At 42.7% G+C, this 24,995-nt stretch overlaps 1 protein-coding gene across 3 annotated transcripts in view; it reads right to left on the bottom strand.

Annotated features, from left to right (window-relative positions):
- Window positions 1-16,162, bottom strand: part of LOC113445490 (17-beta-hydroxysteroid dehydrogenase type 6-like) — a 38,568-nt gene extending 22,406 nt beyond the window's left edge. Inside the window, exon 1 of one of the 3 annotated variants that reach the window (XM_026714671.2) lies at window positions 16,105-16,162. The gene's annotated coding sequence lies outside the window, so the exon portion shown is untranslated. Of the gene's footprint in view, window positions 1-5,985; window positions 6,066-10,932; window positions 11,054-16,104 lie in introns of those variants that run through there. The other 2 variants (XM_087925263.1, XM_087925262.1) reach the window with 2 other exon arrangements.
- Window positions 16,163-24,995: the final 8,833 nt, after the last annotated feature.

Raw genomic sequence — 24,995 nt, 5'->3', positions numbered from 1 at the left:
CAGAGTACATTTGCACTATGGCTTAATATCAGGGGAACAGGCAGGAGGCCAGGAGTCTCTGCCCTCTGTTCTCTGTAGCAATGACTGGATTAAACGATATTGGGGATTTGAATTTAGCAGGAAGTGTATTTAGTATTTGTTAAACAAATACTGAGAAATAAACTAGCTGTGCATTGTCCTAAAAAATTAATAAAATTGTCTCGGAAAGAGATTATGCAATTAGCTCAACTATGAATAAATTCTAAGAGATATTCATTATATTCGCATTAAATATAGTTAATGCAAATATAATTTATAAAGAAATATGCAAGGATGTTAGCAGACATGGCAAAATTGACTGCTTTGATTAAAGAAACAACAGTTTCTAGCTTTGTTTCCATTCAGAAGCTACTCTTGGATTTTTTTGACTGAAACTGAAAATAATAAGATTTTAATTTTGGGTTTTGATGGTTGCAGAGTTGTAATTGCAGGAATGTTCTTATCTTGGATGGCAAATGTTATGTCCTGAGAACTCTAGGAGTTCTCACTCAGGTCCACTCACTTTGTGTGGCCGTTCTTCCCCCTTTCCTCATTGGTTGGTTCTCCCCAGCAGCCTGCTATAAAAGCAGGCTGCGGGGTCCAACCAGTTGCTGATTGCTGCGAGCCAGTTCCAGGCGTGGCAAGCACGGTCAGCCCTTTATTGTTATAATAAAGTATTGTTGCACTCATGCTCTGGTTCAGCCTCTCATTGCTCAAACTTAACACTGGCGACGAGGATGGGATGGCTACCAGAAGCACCATGCAACCGCTGAGTCACTAGCCGCCGATCCGCAGCCCAGAGAGAGCGATCGGCCGGCGATAAGAGAAACGCTGATCCGCAGCCAGAGAGAGCGGTCAGCAAACAAAAAGAGCAAACAAAAAGAGCAAACGCTGATCCGCTGACAGAGAAAGCGGCCAGCAAGCGATAAGAAGCAAACGCTGATCCGCAGCCAGAGAGAGCGGTCAGAATCGAAAGTTAGAAGCGTCTGTAGCCGCTTGTTAGCCCAGCTACAGGAAAGTGAAGCGCTGCAGCCGCAGCCGCTCAGTATCAGGCGCGAAATTCAAACGGTTGTCATTTGAATTTCAAACCTAAAAGGTACAGCACAGCGCTGTAGCCAGTCACTGACGCCCACACAGGCGCGAATCCAAACGCCATCAACGGCTAACAGCCAAACGTGGTTAACCCAGAGAGAAAGAGAGGATTGCAAACAGCCTCTCCTGAGCTGAAATCACTTGCCCACCACGGGCACTAAAACATTGTCTGCTGCCCCAGAGAGATTTTTTCCACAGGTTGTTCAACCGGTCCCAGCACCATGAGTTCAAATCCAGTCTTCCCGATGTTCAAACCAGACGAGGAGAAGTGGGAATCGTATAAGAACCGCTTTAATCATTATATCGATGCAGTTGGCCTGGCGGATGCGGGAGAGCATCGGAAAAAATCGTATTTCCTAATCTACTGTGGAGCCACCGTCTACGATACTGCCACGGCGCTCGTGGCTCCTCGTGAGTTGAAAAACGTTCCGTGGTCTGAGTTACTTGAAATTCTCACTAACCACTATTCCCCCAGGCCCTCACAGATTGCCAGGAGATTCACCTTCCGTATGAGGAAGCAGTCGAGCAAGGAGACCATCAATCAATATATGGCCGCTCTCAGAACAGCAGCACTGCATTGTGGGTTTGGAACCTACCTGGAGGACATGCTCCTCGATCAATTAGTCTGCGGGGTCAAGGACCTCCACCTGCAAAGGCGCCTTCTCGCAAAAAAGACCTCAACCTCGCACAAGCAGTCGAGGAGGCCTTGGCAGCTGAGCTGGCAACAAACTCAGCCACCGAAATCCAGGGCCCAAGTGCCAAGCTGACATCACTTCCAGTCCACTCCGAGGAGGTGGTAGCAGAGGAAACCAGCAGTGATGAAAACGAAGTCCACCGCCTCTCCAACGACAGACGGCCGCAGGTAGGAGCCAAACAAGAAAACATCGGTTCACCCAAGCACATCACCCTGTGCCTAGCCTGTGGGGATCTCATCAGAGGGCCACCTGCAAGTTTAAAGGAGCCACCTGCAATAACTGCCATAAAAGGGGGCACATCGCGAGAGTTTGCCAAGCCCCCCAAAGCGCAGCACAAAGGCACCCTCCCTCGCACTCGGGACCACAGAGGCAAGTATTGAACTGTCGCACGCACCACCTTGCCAAGCACACTTGCCACACTGTTGGTAAAATTTCTCTCTCCATTTCCCTAGAAGGTAAACCGTGCCGCATGGAGGTTGACACAGGGTCAGCGCTCTCAATTATCTCGTGGAACACCCTTAAGAGGCTCCAACCAAGCCTATCCACTAGCCGGCTCCAGAGATGCCAGTTTGGCCTGAAGGACTACCAGGGAAAGACCACTCCTGTAATCGGCAGAGGCAAGTTTCTTGTCAGTTTTAGAGCTTTTAAAGGTCACCTACCTCTAGTGGTAGTTAACGGCAATCTACCCACCTTATTGGGGCTCGATTGGTTTCCCATCTCGGCCTAGGGCTAACAGGAGTCCATGCTGTCTCAACCTCAGACACTGACTCCTTATTCGCTGATTACTCAGATGTATTCAGCGAAGAGTTGGGGTGTTATAACGGTACCCCATCTCATTCTCAGTTGACCCCCAAGCAGTCCCAATCAGGATAAAACCGCGTAGAGTCCCATTTGCTATTCGGCCAAAACTTGATGCGAATTGGATAAACTATTAAAACAAGGGGTCATTGAGCCAACAGATTTCGCCAAGTGGGAGACGCCCATTGTCACACCCTCAAAAAGACGGTAGCCTGAGAATTTGCTCGGACTACAAGGCGACAATCAATAAATTCCTACAAGTTAGCGCTTATCCTGTGCCCGTCATCCAGCACTTATTACACACATTCGAACCAGGCAGCATTTTTGCTAAATTGGACATGTCTCAAGCATATCAGCAGTTCCCTGTAGATAACCAAACAGCGGAACTCCAGACAATTGTCACTCACAGGGGTGCCTTCCGATACAAGCGTCTCCAATTTGGCGTAAGTGTTGCCCGGGTATTTTTCAATCCCTCATGGAGCGGATTTTGCAGGGCCTCCTGGTGTAGTACCCTACTTCGACGACATCTTAGTCTCGGCCAGGGACAGACCCCAACTCTTCCAAAGAGTTCGAGCTGTGTTAGAGAGGTTCAGACAGCATGGCCTCAAGTTGAAAAAAGAAAAATGTGCCATTGCCACTAGACAGGTGGACTTTCTGGGTTATAAAATTGACGCCTCTGGCATTCACCCCCTGGAGTCCAAGGTTAAGGCAATCCACGAGGCACCCACTCCAACCTCCAAAACTGAACTACAGGCATTCTTGGGGCTATTGAACTTTTACGCATCCTTTTTACCCCATAAAGCATCAGTTGCTGAACCCCTACACAGATTACTGGATAAAAAGTCACCGTGGCACTGGGGGCACAAAGAAGACCATGCCTTTCACGCCGTCAAATCACTACTCACGTCTGAGGCGGTACTTATTCAATTCGACCCTAACCTCCCTTTAGTACTGGCAGCAGACGCCTCCCCTTTTGGAATTGGGGCGGTACTAAGTCACAGGCTTCCCAATGGCGCCGAGGCTCCCATCGCCTTTTTCTCCAGGACGCTCTCTGCAACGGAGCGCAATTACAGCCAGATCGATAAGGAAGCCCTAGCAGCTGTTGCAGCCCTGAAAAAATTTCACGAATTCCTTTTTGGCCATTTTTTCGAGCTGGTCACAGACCACAAACCCCTCCTGGGCCTACTAGCCGGGGACAAGCAGACCCCTCAAGTCCTCTCCCCTAAGATGACAAGGTGGACTCTCTTCCTAGCAGCCTACTCCTACAGACTTATACACCGCCCGGTAAAACACTGTCCCACGCTGACGCACTCAGTCGCTGCCCCTTGCCGGCCCGGCTGAAGACCCTGCTCCTGTCCACGCTATTTTCGAGATCGCCCAGCTGGACCTACCCATCACTGCCCTGGACATTGCTGCTAAAACCAAGGCAGACCAAACGCTCGCCCAGGTGCTCGACTGGGTGAGGAGGGGTGGCCGGGTGGTAATGTTGATAACAAATTCACACCTTTTAAGACTCGCATGCAGGAGTTGTCCAGTCTGCAGGGCTGTCTACTATGGGGCACTCGAGTGGTCATCCCGGCCTCGCTAATGCACCGAGTTCTGGAAGCGTTGCCGAGGGACATCCTGGCATCGTGAGAATGAAGGCGTTAGCACGCAGCTACGATGTGGTGGCCGGGTCTAGACGAGGACATTGTCAATTGGGTAAGTTCCTGCAGCATTTGCCAGGAATCCCGTCCTGCTCCCCCATTGCCACCCCTACTAGATGGGAAAGCGCCAGCGCTCCTTGGTCCAGAATTCACATCGACCTGGCCGGCCCTCTGCATGGGAAGATGTTCCTAGTGGTCGTGGACGCCTATTCCAAATGGATTGACATAGCACAGCTATCCACGACCACCACACTAGCAATCACCAACGTGTTAACACGCCTGTTCGTAACGCACGGGCTACCCGACTCCATTGTCTCCGATAATGGCCCACAGTTCACATCGACTGAGTTCAGCCGTTTCGCTGCCAACCTGGGTATCCGCCACATTTTCACAGCCCCATTTCATCCTGCCAGTAACGGATTGGCTAAAAGGGCCGTCAGGACCACTAAAGAAGCCCTGGCAAGGTTCAACAAGGATGACTAGCACCACAAACTCTCGCGGTTCCTGATGAGCCAGCACTCAACTCCTTGTTCAGTCACCAATAAGTCCCCAGCTGAGCTCCTGATGGGCAGGCGTCTGAGGACTGTATTGGACAGACTACACCCACAGTACTGCCCTGACTCTCCCTCGCTTCCACATCGGGGTTAGACATTTTATCTTACAGGAGCCAGTTTTGCGAGAACTTGCTGGAGACCCCCTGTGGATCCCGGGCGAGATCGTAGCCATCACCGGGCCGCGGTCGTATCGGGTCAGACTGGAGGATGGCCGCGTCTGGAGAAGGCACATAGACCAACTGCGTAGACGCCTCAGCACCATCGCCAGCAGGGACCCAGAGGCACAAGACAAGGGAGGCTTCATCCTCAACCTCACATCCACATCACGCCCGGCGATCAGTTCACACCTACAGCCGGTTCGAAGCCCGAACACAGACAGCGGCGCCCAGACAGTTGACCAGCCCGATCCAGTCCACAGGAGCACACCCCCAGTGATCAACCCTACGAGCCCGGGCAGGCCCGAACCGAGGGGCACACTGGTGACACTTTGCCGACTCTGCCTTCCCAGGCAGACCCCGGACGGACAGACGATGTTCCAGAGCTACGCCGTTCCGGGCGCCAACATAAACCTCCTGCCTACCTCAAAGACTATGCATGTTCGCATCTGGGGGAAGGGTGTTATGTCCTGAGAACTCTAGGAGTTCTCACTCAGGTCCACTCACTTTGTGTGGGTGTTCTTCCCCCTTTCCTCATTGGTTGGTTCTCCCCAGCAGCCTGCTATAAAAGCAGGCTGCGGGGTCCAACCAGTTGCTGATTGCTGCGAGCCAGTTCCAGGCGTGGCAAGCACGGTCAGCCCTTTATTGTTATAATAAAGTATTGTTGCACTCATGCTCTGGTTCAGCCTCTCATTGCTCAAACTTAACAGCAAACCTCAGAGAAAGAATGTTTCCAAGCAAATACAACTCAGGCAAACAAAGTTACTCATCTAAAGGAGGATTAGAGAGAGGAAGTAAGCATATGTTGGACTTTGACTAGAGATCATTAATTGTGTTAGTTACTATGCTGAACAATAACGAAAGTCAAGCAGAAACCAAAGTTAACCAATGTTAGAGGATTACTAAAAATGTGTATAAATGCAAGACTAGATTCCAATAAAGTTCATCATGATTCAGTTGATCATGATCAAACACCTTGACTGCCTCGTCATTACAACAAGTGGCGCATGAACAGGGACCCTCTTACTTCGTCGGGCAAGGATTTGGTGCACCTTCAACCCTTTGTGGTTTTTCAACCTTTTTGGTTTCTGTAAGTATGGGGTCTTCGCTTTCTGAGGAACAGAGGAAGCATGTAGATGAATTAGGCTATTTGTTGAAGAAAAATAATACTGAGGTACCACAGAAAAATCTCTTAAAGCTGGTCCAGGAGATCGCAGCTCAGTGCTTATGGTATCCAGAAGAGGGGTCTTTAAAATTAACTGATTGGGAACTTATAGGGAAAACATTGCATACTGAACCTAGAGCAAAAATAGAAGTTTTGCAGGTGTGGCATTTATGTGGACATGCAATTGAAAAATTTGGTCACAATGAACTTTCTCTTTTAACACCTCCACCTTCACGTTATACTAATGCTGTCATTTGTCCCCCTTCTTCACCTGAATATATGTCTTCCATTCCCTCAGCTCCTGCAGATACAGGGCAAAAGCCTCCTGACTCTATTGCCCCGTCTTCTTTTCAGAAAATGGTTGAAAATTGTAAAAAGGATGCTTCTCTCTCAGGAACAGAACTTGCAGAATTACTGTCTGATTGTCCAGTACAATATCATCCTGGTCAGGGGCCACAGCTTGGACTGCAAGTAGCAGAATGGGAGGGTCTGCCTTATCAGATCTTAAGGGAGTTTAAAAAGGCAGTTATAGACTATGGGATTAGTGGTAAGGACTTGTAGAAGGAATAAAAAATGGTCCCTGAAGATTGGAAGCAAATATCACTTGACTCCTCCAGCAGTCTATCTCACTCCTCCCCAGCCACAGCTGGTAGCGCTGGGGTTGATTTAATCACTCAAGAGGAAATTGAGTTTAAATTTCCCTTGGAAGTTAAAATAGTTTCATCTCAATTTAAAGGACCTCTTCCTTCAGGATTAGTTGGCTTAATTTTGCCTCGTTCTTCTGCACACAAAAACAGCTGTTTTGTTTTGCCTGGTGTAATAGATTCAGATTACACTGGTATTCTCATGATTCAGATTTGGGTGAATCTTCCTCAAGTTCTTCCTTATAATTGTTCTGTTGTTCAATTGTTTCTTCTTCTATATGAAAATCCATCTCCTGGTATAGGTAATTGTGTGGATGCAGGATTTGGATCAACTTCTTTATCTGTAGGCTTCATCAGCTGAACTCCTGTCGTCCTTTGTTAACACTCTTCCTAAATAAACAACCATTTCAAGGGTTATTGGATACTGGAGCCGATGTTACTGTCATCTCCTCTTTACAATGGTCAGTACAGTGGCAAAAATGACAGTTTATTCATTGTGGGGAATAGGAGGTTCTACAGCTGCTTGGCAGAGTGTTCAAGAAATTAATGTTACAAAATCTGCTGGTAAGTCCTTTTTCCTACAACCATACATTCTAGATATTCATACTAATATTTGGAGCTATGATATCCTTTCTCTTCTTAATGTTCATTTGATTCTTGATGATGGCTCTTCCTCTTAAATGGCTCTGTTCTATGCAGGTTTGGGTGGAACAATGACCATTATCAAGGAAAAAACTTGCTGCTTTACAACAATTGGTTCAAGAACAATTGGCTGCTAGTCATATAGAACCTTCTACTAGTCTTTGGAATACTCCTGTTTTTGTTATAAAAAAGAAAAATGGCATTTCCTTCATGATTTAAGAGAAGTTTTTAATAACAGCATGACCACAAAACGATATCATTGGTGAGCGTTGCCTCAGGGAATGCTTAATTCCCCTACACTTTGTCAATATTTCGTGGATAATGCTCTTCAACCCTTTAGGAATAAATTTCCTTCCTATTTAGTCTATCATTATATGGATGATATATTGATAGCAGCCCCAGATTTTGATGAATCTAAGTTGTTAAAAGAGTTAACAGACACTGTGGCACAACAGGGATTGTATATAGCAGGCTTGTCCAACCCACAGCCCACGGGCCGCATACGGCCGAGGTCGCCTCGTAATGCGGCCCAGTGCCCACCCCAACCATCGTGCCACAGCCAGCGAGGAGGAGGAGGAGGAGAGGCAGGCGCGAGGCGGGGCGAGGTGAGCGCCAGGCCAAGCAGCAAGAGAAAAGGTGGGCACCGTCAGAGCGCCACCTCCTGCTGTTACCGCCGCCGCTTCTGCCCCTGCCACCGCTGCTGCTTCTGCCCCCGCCGCCGCTGCTGCCCCCGCCGCCGCCGCCGCTTCTGCCCCGCCGCCACCCCCGCCACTTCTGCCCCGCCGCCACCCCCGCCGCTTCTGCCCCTGCTGCCACCCCCGCCGCTTCTGCCCCGCCGCCACCCCCACTGCTTCTGCCCCGCCGCCACCCCGCCGCTTCTACCCCGCCGCCACCCCTGCCGCTTCTGCCCTGCCACTGCTGCTGCTTCTGCCCCCACCGCTGCTGCTTCTGCCCCCGCCACCGCTGCTGCTTCTGCCTTCCAGTCCTGCCTCATCCAGCCAGGCTATTTGCAGGAGGAGAGGTAGGCGTGAGGCAGGCGAGCTTTCTCCCCCGCAAAATTTGGCTGGAAAATAAACTGTGATAAAAAAAAAGTGATAATAAATAATTTTTAATAAATAATTAATAAATAATAAAAACATCTCACTAGCTTTATTTCCAAATAAATTTAATATGTTAACTATGTTTTCTATGGTTTTTTGGGATGATCGGGTATCGTTACTGTTATTTTATTTTATGTGCGGCCCAAACCAAATTTTCATCTTCTAATGTGGCCCAGGGAAGGTGAAAGGTTGGACACCCCTGGTATATAGCCTCAGACAAAATTCAAAAGGTAGAACCTTATACCTACTTAGGACATAGAATGTTGCACAATTTCTCCATTCCAACTCTTCCTGAATTACAAGAACAGAAATCATATACCTTAGTACAATGGCAAAAATTACTTGGCGTTATTAATTGGGCACGCCCATTCTTCTACATTACAACTGGTGATATGTTGCCCTTATTTCAGTCTTTGAAGGGAGCACAATCACCAGATCTAGTTGTATTAACTGATCTTCAAAGAACTTGCCTTCAAGAAATATTGAATAAGTTTAAGCATCGATATGTGGACAGGATAACATCCTTAACAATAGGACTTTCCTTAGCTATTCTTCCTACTGCACCCTTACCCACGGGATGTCTTTATTCTAATGCCTCTCCACAGGCAGTCAACATTCATGAATGGATTAATTTGTCAGCTACTATGCCTAGAAACATTTATCCTTATCAATCAGCATTAGAGGATTTGATTATTATTATTTTTTAAAACAAATTTTATTGATTTTAAAAACAAACAAACAAAACAAAACATCATTAGACATTAAAAACATAAACCTCTTTCCATTATAAATCTTTACAAGGCAGGTAACATATTATTTTATATCACATACTTCTAATTTATCCTATTTCCATGTAGACACATAGATTCCGTTTAACAAATTTCACATTATTTCTCTTTACTCTTATTCAATCACATTTCTTTTCTAATTTATCTGCTATTCAATCATCACATTTATATTTTCCTCTGGCTTGTTTACAATTGTTCTCATCTGGCCTTCCTCCGAGATTTTATTAATTCTCAATTAAACACACACACATAAAACACAAAAACATAAAATTTCCTTTTAGAAAGTAACTTGGCCCCAGATTACCTCTTTTTGTATGGACTTCAATTAAATTCATGCTCTTCTTATATACCATTACCTATCTTGTTTACCATTCTATATCTTCTATATAACTCCTCCCCACTTTTCCCTCTTCTTAATTCTATTTTATATATTCCATCTTGCTTTAAGACAATATTTTTATATCTTTTGTCCATTTTTCCATTTACATCTATCTCATTCCCAATATAAAAAAAGGATAATTTCTCCTGAAATCACTAATCAGAGTATGATGCCTTTCTATCATTCCCCTAAATTGAAGTTTGAAATAACACCTAAGTCCCAATCTGATTCTGCTTAGTACATTCTACTATTTCAAAAACAAATACTACAATAATAAATCTATAATAATCAACACATTAGCCCATTAAACTCTATAATTAAACTAATATTTTAAACATTTCCTTTAATATTTTATTAAAACGTAAAATCATTCATTATTAAACATTTTAACATTGTACCTTAATATTTTAATCTTTTATTAAATCCTATAGAATTCTAATTTTCTATTTTTAATACAAATACAACTGCTACAATACTATCATGTGTACTTTGCAGAATCCCTTTTTTTTAAAAAAAATTATATATTACCCTTTGTCCCTAAAGAAAACTTTCTTTTTCCCATCTTGTTTTATACCTTTGTAACTTTTCCCCCCCTTTTCCCTTTCTTTCTTGGCCCACCTAGATTTTTTACCCACTCCTCTCCAAACCTCTGCCTTCTTGGCTTCCCCTTTCTGTTGCATTCTTCTTTCCTTTTGCTTTCTGGCATTATATTGTTTTTGCATCTTATTTTTCTCTTTCATAGATATTTTTTTATGTCTTAAGTCCTTCCTTTTCCCTCCTCTCTTTCTCCTTTCTTTCTTAATCACACTATTTAATTCATTAAAAATGGCTTCTTCTTCCTCCGCTTCTTCCAACTGTTGTTTAATTTGCTGACACATAGCAAGCGCCATATCTAGAAAACAAAGGGCTTCTCCCATAGCGTCCTTGCCTTCTTTCCATTATAAGCTTTTTCTTCTTCTTTTTCTGTATCCTCTTCTTGTTATTAAGCCAATCAAATATTTCCAAACTTAAAACAATCCCCCAAAGTCCCAAAGTCATCAAACAGTCCAGGCAAAGCACAAACTTCTTCCTTTTACAGTTTCTCTTCCTGGGGTGAAGTCAATTAGGGAAAAAAACCCAATCTGTATTTTAAATCTTTTTTGCAGTTAGCTTCCAATCTCTTTATCTTCAAAGCATCTCCTCCAACAAAGTCTTAAAATAATGTTTTTTTCCAAGCCTCTCCCTTCCCACTTGTAACAAAGGGCTTTAAGTTTTACCTTCTGTTAGAGAGCAGATTTTCCATGTCCATTTGTTAGTTCCATAAGGGAGGGAGAGTAACTTTCCCTTTCAACACTTTCCTTCACCGCTGAAAACCTCCATTGGGAACATTGTAGCATCCAAAAAGAATAGTAATTTTCCAGGTATTAGATATGTCCTTAAAGTCCTGGTTCAGCCAAGAAAAACTTTCATTTTAAAACTTCCTTCTTCTTCCTCCTGCACATTCTTAGTCCAGTTGCTGGCTTCTTCGTGGCGGCCATTAAGACCGCTGCTCCACCGCCTTGAGAAAAGGGGGTTATTGCCGGCTGGGGAGGGGGTCTGCGATACCTCTCAACCCCTGTCCGGATCGTCCCTATCTTCAGCTACCCCAACAGGGCAGCCTTATCCTCCAGATCCATCAGGATCGGAGGCACCAAGACGGCTAGCACAGCAGGGATCGCGGAGAAACGCAAATCCCTGCCGTCACCGAAGCCTGGCAAACCGGAAGTCCAGAGGATTTGATTATTAAAGGTCATAAACCACCCTTACATCTAACAGGACAGGATCTCATTAGCATAGCTTTCACTCGTACAAAAGTTGAACATGAGCATTTGATGATGATTTCAGAATCATATCAGATAGCCTTTTCTCAATATGTGGGAAACTTATTGTATTCTTTACCCAAGGATCCTAGAATAGTGGTTACTACTACTTTAAATCTGGCCTTTTTTTCCATTTTTGTGCGAAATCCTATTTCTAAAGCTCTTACAGTTTTTACTGATAGCTCACCTACAAGGGGTGTGGTCGTCTGGCAGATTCAACAACAATGGTATTCTAAATTTACTGCCACGCAGACTTCAGCTCTACATAATCACCACATTTTTTTTCGTAATTAATATGCTGCCCATCCCTGAAGGCTCTAGGTGACTTAATAGTCAAGATTAGCATAAAATAAAAAGCAACCCCCTTCAAAAATAAACTCACAAACTACTTCATAATATAAACAAAATTGGTATCAAAACAACAAATACACAGAGCAATGTGCCTGCTAGATTCTAACCTTCACTCATAACATACCTTCTTCCTGCACTAAATGGCACACCCAGGTTTTGATGCCTCTGGGGCAGGGGTGTCAAACTCATGTCATCAAGGCAGTGTCACGTGACATATCGGGACTTTTCTCCCCTTCACTAAACAGGTTGTGGCCGTGGCCAGCACATGACACATCTGGCCTGCGGGCTAGGAGTTTTGACAGCCTTGCTTTAGGGAAATCCAGGTGGGAAGTGACACACTGGATCTCTGGGAGAAAGGAATCCTAAGTGGTGATTGAAAATGCCTGCCCCTGAAGTCCCTTCACATGACTATCTTGTGCAGACAGGACATGGAAAAAGCTGATTCTTTCTGATTAAATGAGGAAATAAAAACAGGGAAAGGTGGCCCTCTAAATATCTGGATATCCACAATTGACTGCTTTAATTAGAGAAAAGAACATATTCAACATTGTTCCTACTTGGAAACCACTTCTGGACATTGTGCTCAAGATAGAAAAATGAACTTTTGATGTCGGGTTTTGCTGATTAATACAGACTATTGTTAGTATTTCTTAAGTAAAAAGCTGAGGCTGTAATTTTATGTTGTACTTTGCTGCACTGAAAAAAGTTGGGAGTCGATGGTTTTGAGGGATCCTCTCTGAGCTTTCTTGCAGATGTTTCATTACCCTAAGTAGGTAATATCATTAATGTTAATAAAGAGTGCTGTTTGCTCTCAGTTTATATTCTGGGGTCTTGCCGATGTGGGTGGGTGGGGGTGGTCTTAGAAATTCTTTGGTTGGGCTGTTTATTGATGGCTCTTTGGCAGATTCGTGACTGGGGTAATCTGTATTTACTTGACCATTGGTCTGAAATTTACCTATGGAGTTAATTTCAGACCAATGGTCAAGTAAATACAGATTATTGATCTGGGTGCTGATTACTGGTGGAGAGGGGCTGGAATCTTTTTTAACTCTTTTGGGCTGGTTGGCTCTTTTGCATCGTCTATAGATGTTGTTAATGTCTATGTGTCTACTAATGGCTGATTTGTCAGAGTGCCAAGTTTCTAAAAATCCCTTGGCATTTTTGGACTTAGCCTGGTCTAAGATGGTCACACACAAATTATGGTTAGATCTGTCTATAAGTTGTGAAAGGAAAGAATTTTCGTCATGCCTTCTGACTTCCAGTTGGTGTTCATGGATGTCTTCTGCAGTCTTCTGCCTGCTTGTCGTATGTAGTGGTTGTTTCAGTTCTTACATTGTATGTTGTAGATGACTCCTGTTTTTCTCCTGAAGTTGCTGGGTCTTTTGGTTTGCTTAGGGTATTTTGAAGGTCTTCAAGGTCGATCCTTTTATACTTACACCCTATAGAGATTCTCAGTCATCCAGGTCATGGCTGTCCCAAAGGTGGTTTTTCAGGAGGCAACTGGACTTTCTGGTTTTTCTTTTGAAACTTTTATCCTTACATTTTCCTTCCCCCTTTCTTCCTCTTTCTCCACTCTGTTTATTTTCATTTGTATTTTATATTGTGAATTTTTTTTAGTAAAATTGTTACTAGACAACTGGATATCCACCTAGAGATTTAAAATGGACAACAAGCACCTTCAATCACATCGGGAAGTGTGTTTCTTTCTGAGTTGGTTTCTTCTCTTTCAGACCTTGACGGTAATCAGGCACCGGTTCTATAGCTTTACCTGTTTGCCTGAGGTCAAGCTGTACACTTGGGTTTCATTAGCATACTTAGGATGCCAGAACCCATGCTGATGAATGACCTTCCCTATCAGGATGTTAAAAAAAAAAAAAACCACTGGACAAAGCTTTGAGGTTCTCCACAAAAGAGAACCCTACCTAGTTCTCTATTCCCTCAATGTTTGAAATCACCTTTTTAGGAAGATGGAGAACTACTGTATGGTAACATAATATCTCTTCCCACCTCCTGTTCCCAGTTTCGGTCCAGAAAGACACCACAGTTGGTGGTATTAATACCTCCATTCCGAGATATAAGAGGACCAGGAGGGTTGCTCTCCCCTCATCCTTGTCCTTCCAAAGTTTGTTGAGATGACAATGGCTGAGTGTTAAACAGTTATTCAATAGCCTTGTGCAGTTAGAACAATCACTCAAGGTTAGTTAGTTCCACAAGACTGATTAGATACGGAAACTGACTTCATAGAATATTGCCACAGGCCTGAGCAGCAGAAGGTTCTTCTTGTCTTTTTCCTTCTCGTCTTCTCAGAGAGTCAGAGCGGTGCCAGCCTTCTTATACTTTTCTGCCTCCCTGGATTTAACATCCTATTTCTTCTGTACCTGTTTCATAGATTTATCATAGAATAACAGAGTTGGGACGGACCTTGGAGGTCATCTAGTCCAACCCCCTGCTTGAGGAGGAGAGTCTATTCCAAATATTAGCCTCTGCCTAGGATCAAACTCACAGCCTCCTGATTGTGAGGCGAGAGCTCCTGTTCTAAGGGCTTCAAGATGCCTTCTATAGGTAGTCCTCAACTTACATCAGTCCATTTAATGACAGTTCGAAGTTACTATAGTACTGGGGAAAAAATGACCATTTTTTACATTTATGATGGTTGCAGCATCCCCATGGTCACATGATCAAAATTCAGATGCTTGGGAACTGACTCCTACTTATGACAGTGTCCCAGGGTCACGTGATCACCTTTTGTGACTTTCTGACAAGCAAAGTCGATGGAGATGTCAGATTCACTTAACAACCATGTTACTAACTTAAAAACTGCAGTGATTCACTTAACAACTTTGGTAAGAAAGGTCATTGAGGGGGCAAAATGTCTCACTTAGCAACATAAATTTTGGGCTCAGTTGTGGTCCTAGATTGAGGACCACCTGTACAAGACTATCCATATCCAGCAAATGTATAGATTTGAACCACTTTCCCAATTCTCCTTCAACACTTTCACTCCAATGTCATTCAGGCTGTGGTCTTTTCACCAGCAATATTTCCCTCCAAGAAGGATTTCCAGAAAATAAGATGACATTACAATTTCACAGACTTTCTCACAGTGATGTCTCTAAGCCAGGTTCCTGGATAGCTATTTAATTTTCCATCAATGTTTTCAGTTCCTGGAAGAATTGATTTTTTTAAAGTATAAAAATTTAGTAAAAATTGTCCCTCTCTGACCCTTTTAAAGCTGGCAATATAGCTTTGGAAGAAGAAGCTTAGTAGAAATGTGTTGATAATTTAAATTTGGTCCATGTCAACAGAGGATGCAATCAATATTTAGTCGCTAAGCTGTTCCATCAGATTCTCAGTGAATTATTGTTTTGAATAAAAAACCAAAACCCAAGACTGTTGTTGCGGGTACATTTCTTCAGCACTCATATTTTTTCAGACAAACCCATCTCTTTATACAACTCTCTTTATTTTTTTTAAAATACTTTTTTGTGTATGTTGCCCAGAGTCACTTCTTGTATTATGTATGATCATATAAATTTGATACACACCAACATACATACATACATACATACATACATTCTCCCTAAGATTCACATTTTTGGGAGTGGTACACATTCAATGTATTCAAGGCAATGTTTCAAACTAGCCGATCCAAAGCGATTTATAATATCGCAGCAATACAGCCCCAAATATGTACGTAGTAATAAGTTCATCACCTACAATACAAGATCTGTGGCTCTGCATCCGAAGACAATAAACGTCTCCCAAAAGCTTCTCAAACAGCTAGCTCTGAGTAAGTTTTCGGAACAAACATCGTGTATCTTCGTTAAAATAACATTTTTGGCGCGCCGTTTCCAAGAGCCAAAAAGCTGACAGTTCGTTCTTCTCTTGCCTGTCCTGTCCTGTCTCCCCCAAGTTTGCGTTCACTATCCGCTTTTCTTTTACATTTTTAGATCGAAGAACGAAATATGTTATCATCACCTGATGGATTCTCCTTCCATCCCAGAGCTAGTTAGATAGTGGCGGAGAAATCCCAACAATACACAGATACGCGCACACACCCTTTTCCAACTTCTCCCCTCCATCCTCCCCAAAGAAATTCCGCTGCGACGGGATTGCATCTCCCTAAAGTGTTTAAAAATTAATAACGGCCTGCTTTCTGGGGAGTTTGTTTTTGTTTTGCAAAGGGTTAAAGCAAAATATGGATTTGCTGTACTGTACCCCACTTTCCGTGTGACTCACCTGCCGTTGATCAAGTGAGACCTTCGCAGCTTTAGATGGTCCTGGAAGCAGCGGCGGCGGGTTTTCATAGCTCCTCTCCCCACTTATACCACTCCCCCCCCCCGGGGGAAAACACAGGCGGTCAGCGACACTGGAGGCATCGCATTGGCCGCCAACAGCTCCTCCCTTTTGCTTGAACTTCATCTCAAGCAAATTAGAACCAAGTCTACTTCGGAGAAAGGGAAGAAGGAAAAAAAAAAACACATATTCTCCATCTTCGGTGATTTTGGAGACGAAATGGGGAGTGAGCATAAATGCAAACCTTCCTCATTCGGCCGATGACTAGCGAGCAGATGCTTCCATTCATCCAACAGAGCAGGGAAAAGCAGGAGGCGAGCGGGAAAAGGCTGGAGTGCGCATAAACAGAGCTCCCCGACGGGATCCATAAACCGCACTACTGTACTGGATTACCTGTAGGCGAGCCACCTGAAGGCGACTTTTCCGGCATGCGGAAAAGTCCCTCACAAACTCCCTCCTGGGTTTGTGTAGTGTGTAAATCCATTTTGTTTTTGTAATTGATTAAAGTATATACTATACTACAATGTAGATAGATAGATAGATAGATAGTTATAGATATATAGATATAGATATATAGATATAGATGTTTTCTTAAGTTTTCGCGGGTACTTACATGTATGGTATTCAGCTTTGTTCCGGTATTTTCCCACGTCATTGTAGTTGCGCTTTTAAAGTTGTAGCAACATTTCAGCAGAATCTCATCTGCCATCATCAGGCTTCTGTATTGTGTTCGTCTGTGACAAAAATACCTGAATAAAGCTGAATACCATAGATATAGATATAGATATAGATATAGATATAGATATAGATATAGATATAGATATAGATATAGATATAGATACAGATACAGATACAGATAGATAGATAGATAGATAGATAGATAGATAGATAGATATACACATGTTCGCCACCTTCAGTTATTTCTAAAAGTAATCAAGGCCGCTGTAACTAAATAGAGTAAATAAATATATGCCCGTATTCTTCCCTCTGTGGTGAATCAGCCAATTTTGCCAAAACATGTCCTCAGAATTCCAAAGCGAGCACAAGAAGGTTGGAAAGCCCCGGCATACATATAAAAATGCTGGTATGGGAGACTGCAGAATACCCCAAACACAAAGATAAAAATACATCTATTGTAAAAAAAAAAACCCTTAAAAAAACAAAATGCAACAAAGGAAAAAAAAGATTTTTTTAGCAGAAATTAGTTACAATTCTATAGTATAATTATTCAGTGCAATTGCTTTCAAGTGCATATATATTTCTTATGCATTTATATAACTCAGGTTTTTTTTTTTTAAAAAACAATTATTGTATTTTATATAAATGAATCCCATGTTTCATTATACTTGTTCATACAAAGTCTACATCTATAGGGAATTCATTCATAGGTGGCAATTGCGATCAGGCAGTTTCTATTTTATTTTTATTTTTGCTTTATTTAATCCTACTTCTGTTGAAGATTTGTGGGTACTTATTTTTTCTTTTTGTCTGTCCTGAACCGTGGGTGGGAATTGTAGAGATTCTTTTACGGAACTAAGCAATTGAAAACCTTGTTTTTATTAATGCTGAACTACTTGGTTAGGAAATAGCTAACTCAATAAACACCACTGCCAGCTTTAACAGATTAATGATTATTTTTTGTTTTTATGCTTGGCATTAGCATTTCTGCTTTGTAGTCTTTAGTCATGTTGTGGTTCTAATTTGTTTGTCCAACTGGATTTTATGTTCTTTGCTACTGGTACCAAGAAAGGCAGACCATGGAAAACCTGAAAGGAAAACACAAGCTTGTTTCTGGCTCTGGAAATGGTCTTCCTAGGTGGTCAGAGGTTGGGGTCTGAGGGTAATGTTATCCAGAATGGAAAAGGATTAAAAACTACTGTTCTGGATGTTGTCTCCACTGAAAGAATTCAGGCAGTGATCCTTTGTTTGAATGGTAAAAGATTTGTCCGGCCAAAGTAGACAGATTACAGTGTAGAAGAAGTGAAATTTAGGGTGCATATTGAAGATGAGAGTGGGGAAACAGGAGAAAATCTGACTTTTCAAACCATCCAGATGTCCTGGGAGGCTGTTGAGTCATGTATACGTTATAGGGGTTTATGTGGGGGCCTGCTTTGATGTTGTCTCAGCAATGGATATTCAATGATTTAACTTTTACAGGTAATCCTTGACTTAACGACCACAACTGAACTCAAAATATCTGTTGCTGAGCTAGACAGTTGTTAAGTGAGTTTTGTCCAATTTTATTACTTTTCTTGCCATGGTTTTTAAGCGATCACTGCAGTTGTTAAGTTGGTAACCTGGTTGTTAAGTGAATCTGGCTGCCCCATTGACTTTGCTTGTAAGAAGGTTGCAAAAGGTGATGACATGATCCTGGGTCATTGCAGCCATCATAAATATGTGCCATGGCCAAGTGTCCAAATTCTGATCACATGACCACAGGGATGCTGCAGGGATTGAAAATGTGGAAAATGGTCACACGTCACTTTTTTCAGTGCCACTGTGACTTCGAACAGCCACTAAACGAATGGCTCAAGGTCAAGGACTACCTGTGTTTCATGATTAGTCATTATTCCACAGACAAATTTTCTTCTGCAAATTTGATTTTCCTCCTTTTAAAGTAACGTAAACCAGCAGCCTTATATATTATGATAGCCAATCCCATTGTTTACTTATGGTCTCTGGGTATATATATAAAAGGGGTGGTGGTGGTGGTCTACTGAATGCTTCCTGGCCAACATTTGGAGGAAAAGAAAAGTAAAGGCCCTCTCCCCATTTGCACTTAATCATAATGCCATCTTGCCTTGACTGTTCTCCTTTTGTTCATGAGATCACATATAGTCAGAGTTCACACCAGTTTCTTCTCAAGGACTTTAGAGACTCGGGGTGATTGCTTTTGGTGCTTCTTGCACCTAGTGGGGTGAATCTAGCAAGTTTTCTACCCTGCTATCCAAAACCCAATTTGGAGAGATTGCAAAGGTATGCAGAAACGGCTTAATGTTAAATAGCATGCTGTGAAAGCTGGGTGATTATATGTTAAAGAAATTTCACTTTCAACATCTGCCGAGGTCAACAGACTACAGGTTACAGCAAAGGAGATGACTTAAAGATAGGGCCATGAACTTTTTTGATCCCCATGGGTTTCTGTTAGTATTGTTGAGGGTTACCCATAAGGCAATCTAAATTCATAGCCAGGTCCCCTACTTTAGGGACTTTTCTGACTGAAAGTGAAGGCAGCTTCTCTTTGGAGAAATCTGGAGCAAACAGCTCACATTTGGCTTTCTTCCAGCTGCTTTTGATATTTTTCAAGTATGGGGAGGAAATACCTCAGATGGCAATTTTAAATAGTCCACCCTTTTCTTAACTTTTTATTCTCAATTTATGACCACAATTGGGATCAAAAGTCATTTAAGAAGGTCACTGAAGAGTACTGGGTCTAAGACAGAATCCTGTGGTACCCTACTGCTTACTTCCCTCTGTGTAGTTGTAGTTCTATTAAGAAGTACGGTTTGTCAGTCAGAAGTCCATCTGGTGGTGATACTGTCTATCCAACATTTTTCTAGTTTACCAAGAAGTAGATTGTGGTCTTTTTTGTCGAATGCTTGCTGAAGTTTAAGTATAGTATGTACACAGCATTTCATTGTCTACTAATTTAGTCACTTTGTCAAAGAATGACATAAGACTGGTTTGGCATGAACTGTTTTAACAAACCTGTTCTGGCTTCAGTTATAACTTTATTTGTTTATAGATGTTCACAGATCTGTATTTTGATTATTTTTTCCCAGTATCTTCCCAGGTATTGATGTTAGGCTGATTGTGAAACAGAATGGAAAGTTACCAGAAAAGTATTCTTATAATTAGCAGAAGTTTCTTGGCTTATATCGCAAATATTATAGAAGTTGCTTAATATGATATTGTGAAAACCAGAAAGTTGCTGAATCTAAGTCTAAGAATAATAACCTATGAACTAGATATGTTCTTGTAAACAGCTAAATGGCAAGGGTGGCAAGGGTGGGTATGGAAAATAACAGATGGTGTAAGATAAGTATTTATATGCTGAATTGTGCAAAATGGCTAATTAGACTTACTTCCCCCTTTTGTAGTACGCTGAGACTGGGAGCTGCATAAAAGTAACCCCTCAGGAATAGCCGAGGGTTCAGAATTTGCCATGCTAATGCTCTGAACCTTTTGCGCAAATAATCCTGTATTCTCCTACCCTTTGTGGTCTTGTGTCCTGATTTGGAAACAGGATCTGCAGGAACATTTATGGCGACTCCGCTGGGACACAAGGGGCCCTGAGGCCTGCTGGGGGGTCCACCCTGGGTGCCAGTGCTTCGGTGAGTTGAAGGGAACATCCCAGGCGCCACTGGTCCTTTGAATCCGAGGGACTTCCCGATACTGCTGGGCTCTGGGAATGGTGGTTGACACCTTCAAGAACCACTGGTGAAGGTTAAGGAGACCAGGACATTTCCCAGCTGGCCAGTGGAGAAGGAACACGCCTGCAGGCAAGTAAAGTAATTGTAAGTTTTTAGCTGTTTGCTTGGCTTCTTCAAGGACAAGTTCTGAGGTCACATACTATCTCTTTTCCCCTATTCCCTCTGGTTACAAGACTGTTATCTTTTTTGGTTCATCTGCCAGAAAGTAAAAAAAGGTCAGCTGAAAGAGAAAATAGGGTGTTGTCTGCAGGGATAGTGACCAGGCTGAGCCCGAGAGAGAAGAGTTAGATGCATCATCAGTCTTGAGTCCCTTGGTGCCCACAAGAGATCTAAATTCAGCCCACCTTGAATTCTGTTGACTCTTATCTTTTGCTAATTTGCGATGACCATTAGTAGTTCAAATTCTTGTTGCAATAAACTTACATATTCATTTCAACTGATTTTCTGTGCTTGACAAGGTGAGTGTTAACCTCCTTCAATCTTGCTTTTTAATTAGGTTTGTTTTAATTGTCTTAATCAGGGTGTCAAACTCACATCATCACAGTTGCATCACATGCATCACGTGACTCCCCCCTCCTTTGTTAAACCAGGCGTGGGTGTGGCCAGCATGTGATGCAGCAAGCCCGCGGGCCAGGAGTTTGACAGTGCTAGTCTTAATAGTCATGGTGTCAAACCCCTTTTGAGACCAGGTATCATTTTAATTATTGCTGATTGCATGCTGCCCATAGTCGTGTTCAGGGGATGAGTGGTCATATAAAAGTGTTAAATAAATAAATCATTGTTCTGACCAAGACTTCCTGAGACAGAAACAATCACACGCTGTTCCCCAAAACCTTTTCTTTTATTTCAATGGCTGTGAATTATATGCATTCACAGCCTGTAATGAGTCTCAAACAGTTTATGAATAGTCCAACAGAAGTCTGCCACAGTCTTTTGGGATAAAGTTGATAAGCACCCACCTTTATCTCCCTTGAAATGCTGCCAAAGACTAAATTACCTATTAGCTGTACAAGGCCAAACGGAGCACAAAGTCAACACAGAGCTTCAGATTTTAAACCGACCAGAATGAACAAAGTTGCTTCCTGCAAAGGCTCATGTCCAAGACTCTAGGACTGGCCCATGTTTCTCCCCACTGTCTGACTCTGCTGCCAGCTCCTCAGGCTGCCAGCAGACCACAACAATCATCTAATGATTTAACTGGTCAGGAGCTCAGCTTCTAGACAACATCATTCCCTTACCAGGCTTTTGATTCTAGAACTTTTTTCCCCTGGCCTTTCAAGTTAAAAGAAATTCAGAAAAATTTTTTCCTGGCCTCAAGACTGGGAGAAATGTTTCCCTTGTCTACATACATGCTTCCACTGAGCCTGAGAACTTCTCGTTTTTATCTTGACAGCTTCATACCACCTCATACATCCTGGACATAAATTGTTTCAACTTCTACCCTCAAAATGATGCTATAGGGCACTGCACATCAGAACTAGAAACAGGATATTTTTTTCTTGAATGCCATCACTCTGCTAAACAACTAATACCCACAACACTGTCAAATCATTTATTAAGACTGTATTACTATTATTCTTCTCATCATTCCTAGTACCTATCTGTCCCCACTTATGACTATAACCATGTTGCTTGTATCTTTACAATTTATATTGTTTTGTTTCCTAGTATGATTTGATTACTTATTAGTAATTTATGACTATCACTGAGTGTTGTATGATTCTTGATGAATGTATTTTATTTTTTCTTTATGTACACTGAGAGCATACGCATCAGACAAATTCCTTGTGTGTCCAATCACACTTGGCCAATAAAGAATTCTATTCTATTCTATTCTATTCTATTCTATTCTATTCTATTCTATTCTATTCTATTCTACTCTACTCTAATCTACTCTACTTTACCCTACTCTATTCTACCCTATTCTACTCCCCTATATTTGGTGGTTCTAGCTGCATTTCCTTCTACCCTCTGCCCTTCAAGACAGGCCGGTCAAGGAACAGACACAGCCAAGGCAGGACAAAGGCAGATGCTCCTCAGCTCTTTCATTGTTTAAATGACAGACCTTAAAGTCTCCCAAAGTGTTGAAAACTGAACTTGAGTACAGCAGTGGAAGAATTAAAGGTATGATAGCTGGGAGGTGGGGACACACTGAGATGCTCCCTCCACATTTCCTTGCTTAATGACTAATCCAGGGCTAGACACAGTAAGGAAACTGGGGGTGTGACTTGATTTGCTGTAGGCTGTATTCACATAATATACCATTAAATTTGATACCATCAAAGTTGACACCAGCCAGAGCATTGAAAAACTCAAACGAGTAGGATAGGATTGGAAGATGTGGAGAGACCTGGATCATAGTGTTCTGTCGCCAGTAAAGAGACTCGCAGACCGGAGTTGAATTCAGCTCTTTAATAATAACAGTAACTTCAATCGCAGTTGAACCTCAGCAGCCCTTTTTATAGTGGCTGCTCCATGGCTCGCAACCAATGACATTTAGTTAAACTTCCCGCCGCTATTGGCAGCCAATCAAGTACTAACGTTACTAGCCAATCGTATTGTTGCTTCTGTTAACCAATAGGAACATTGCCCTAGAAGTCTTTATTTAAATACACTACACATAGAATCGCCAAGAGTTGGATATGACTGAATGGATAACATTCTCATCTTAGTCACAGAATATTCAGCTAAGAATTTTTTTTTTCAAATCCTAAAATCATTCCAGAAAATGAAGTGTTATGTACAGGTTCTTCTTAACTTATTTTTTTCCCCCTTGTCAACATGGGTTGACAATAATTTCCCAATAAAATATCTGTGCTTTGCAAACCTGTGATGTGCAACCTCTCCCCATCCATTTACACTGCTTACTTTTTCCTGGTAAGTTTCAGCTATGTGGCTCTACCTGGCTGCCTGGTAGGGCTTTACCTCCTTAGTTGTTGGTACTGGTACTAGGAGAAAGAGATGGTACACATTCATCACTGCTTGTAAATTCTGGCTTTGGGAACAGACTGGCCAGGCAACTGGATGTTTGTGGTCTGTGGGTATTGGCCGCTTGTCTCACTCCGGAAGGGGCAGAACAGCTGGAAAAAGTCACATTGACTGCTTAAAATCCTCCCTGCTGAATGTGATCAGCACCAAGTCTTGCAGCAGCAACTGACTGGGTGAGAACATGTGTGGGGAATAAAGGTACTATGCCTGCTTAACTTTTGGTCTGTGTTCTCAGTGCATCCCATAATGCCCATTCTTTTTTTAAAAAAAACTAGAATGCCAATATTATCATGACATTCTTGCCTAAACCCATAAGTCATTTTTAGATGATGAGGATTCATCAAAGTTCCAGCTACTTTTCGCTAAAGTCTCTCACATGGTATAGCATCATGGCCTTTTGCTCCATGAAAACAGTGTAAATATTGCTTTGGGAAGACCTTTTTTTTTTGGCTAGGTAGTGCAATATTGTCTATCTTCAGGGAACTTCTCTCTAGCAGAATGCGTGCTGCTCTGTGTGTGGTACCTGTTGTATGTGGGTTTTTAGATGCTGATTAGGGTGGGTGGCTTATCATTTGCTTGTGCTTGTGCTGCCCAGCACTTACCTTCTAAGTCAAAGGTCAAGGTTTGAAGACCTTCTAAGTTGAAGGTCTTCAAACTTGGCAAGTTTAAGACTTGTGGACTTCAACTTCCAGAATTCCTGAGCTAACATGACTGGAGGTGGAATTCTGGGAGTTGAAGTCTTAAAGCTGTCAAGTTTGAAGACCCCTATTCTAAGTATTTGATATGCTGCTGGTTAATCAGTACTCCTGTTGACTGACGAGGGGCCAGGCTTCAATCACTTCCCTGGCTGTTTATGTGCCTGCTCATCTAACAATCTTAGTAGCTGCAAAGTTGAATGCATGTCCTTGTTTGTTGCAATCTGAGGCTACCAATGAGTTCAGGACTCCTTGTCTGAAGGTACTGGTCACCCAACATTGGAGATTTCCTGCTGATGAGAAAAAAAAAAACCCAGTCACATTCCCCAGCATGGGCTAGGACCGGAGGAGGAGGTGAGTCTGAGCGTGCAACACAGAATAATTTCTTCCTTTCCTATAACCTTTTTTCTTGCCAAGATCTTGTGAACTTCCCCGAGGCAGTTTAATGGAATTCCAGTTTAAAAATAGAATGTTCAAACTGCTTCCAACAGCCCTTTGTGTGTGTGTGTGTGGTTATGATTTGGCATGCTGACCTTTTGCTGACCTTTTGGTTGCTAAAGCCACCAGGATCTGCCAGTACATGCTACTTTAGGGCTGCTCCCTCCCTCTCATAACTGGTCACTCTCCCCAGGGATCATTTTTGCCTGACTGAAGGGAAGACCAGACATCGGGTTTCTGCAGAATACTTTGATCTGCACTTTCCAAAGTGTGTCAAGTT

This window comes from Pseudonaja textilis, chromosome 2 (assembly GCF_049901715.1).
Source record: "Pseudonaja textilis isolate UNSWEBS1 chromosome 2, rPseTex1.2, whole genome shotgun sequence".
In the NCBI taxonomy this organism is placed as follows: domain Eukaryota; kingdom Metazoa; phylum Chordata; class Lepidosauria; order Squamata; family Elapidae; genus Pseudonaja; species Pseudonaja textilis.
Note: the sequence above shows the minus strand (reverse complement) of the source record. Positions and strands in the feature narration are given on the sequence as shown.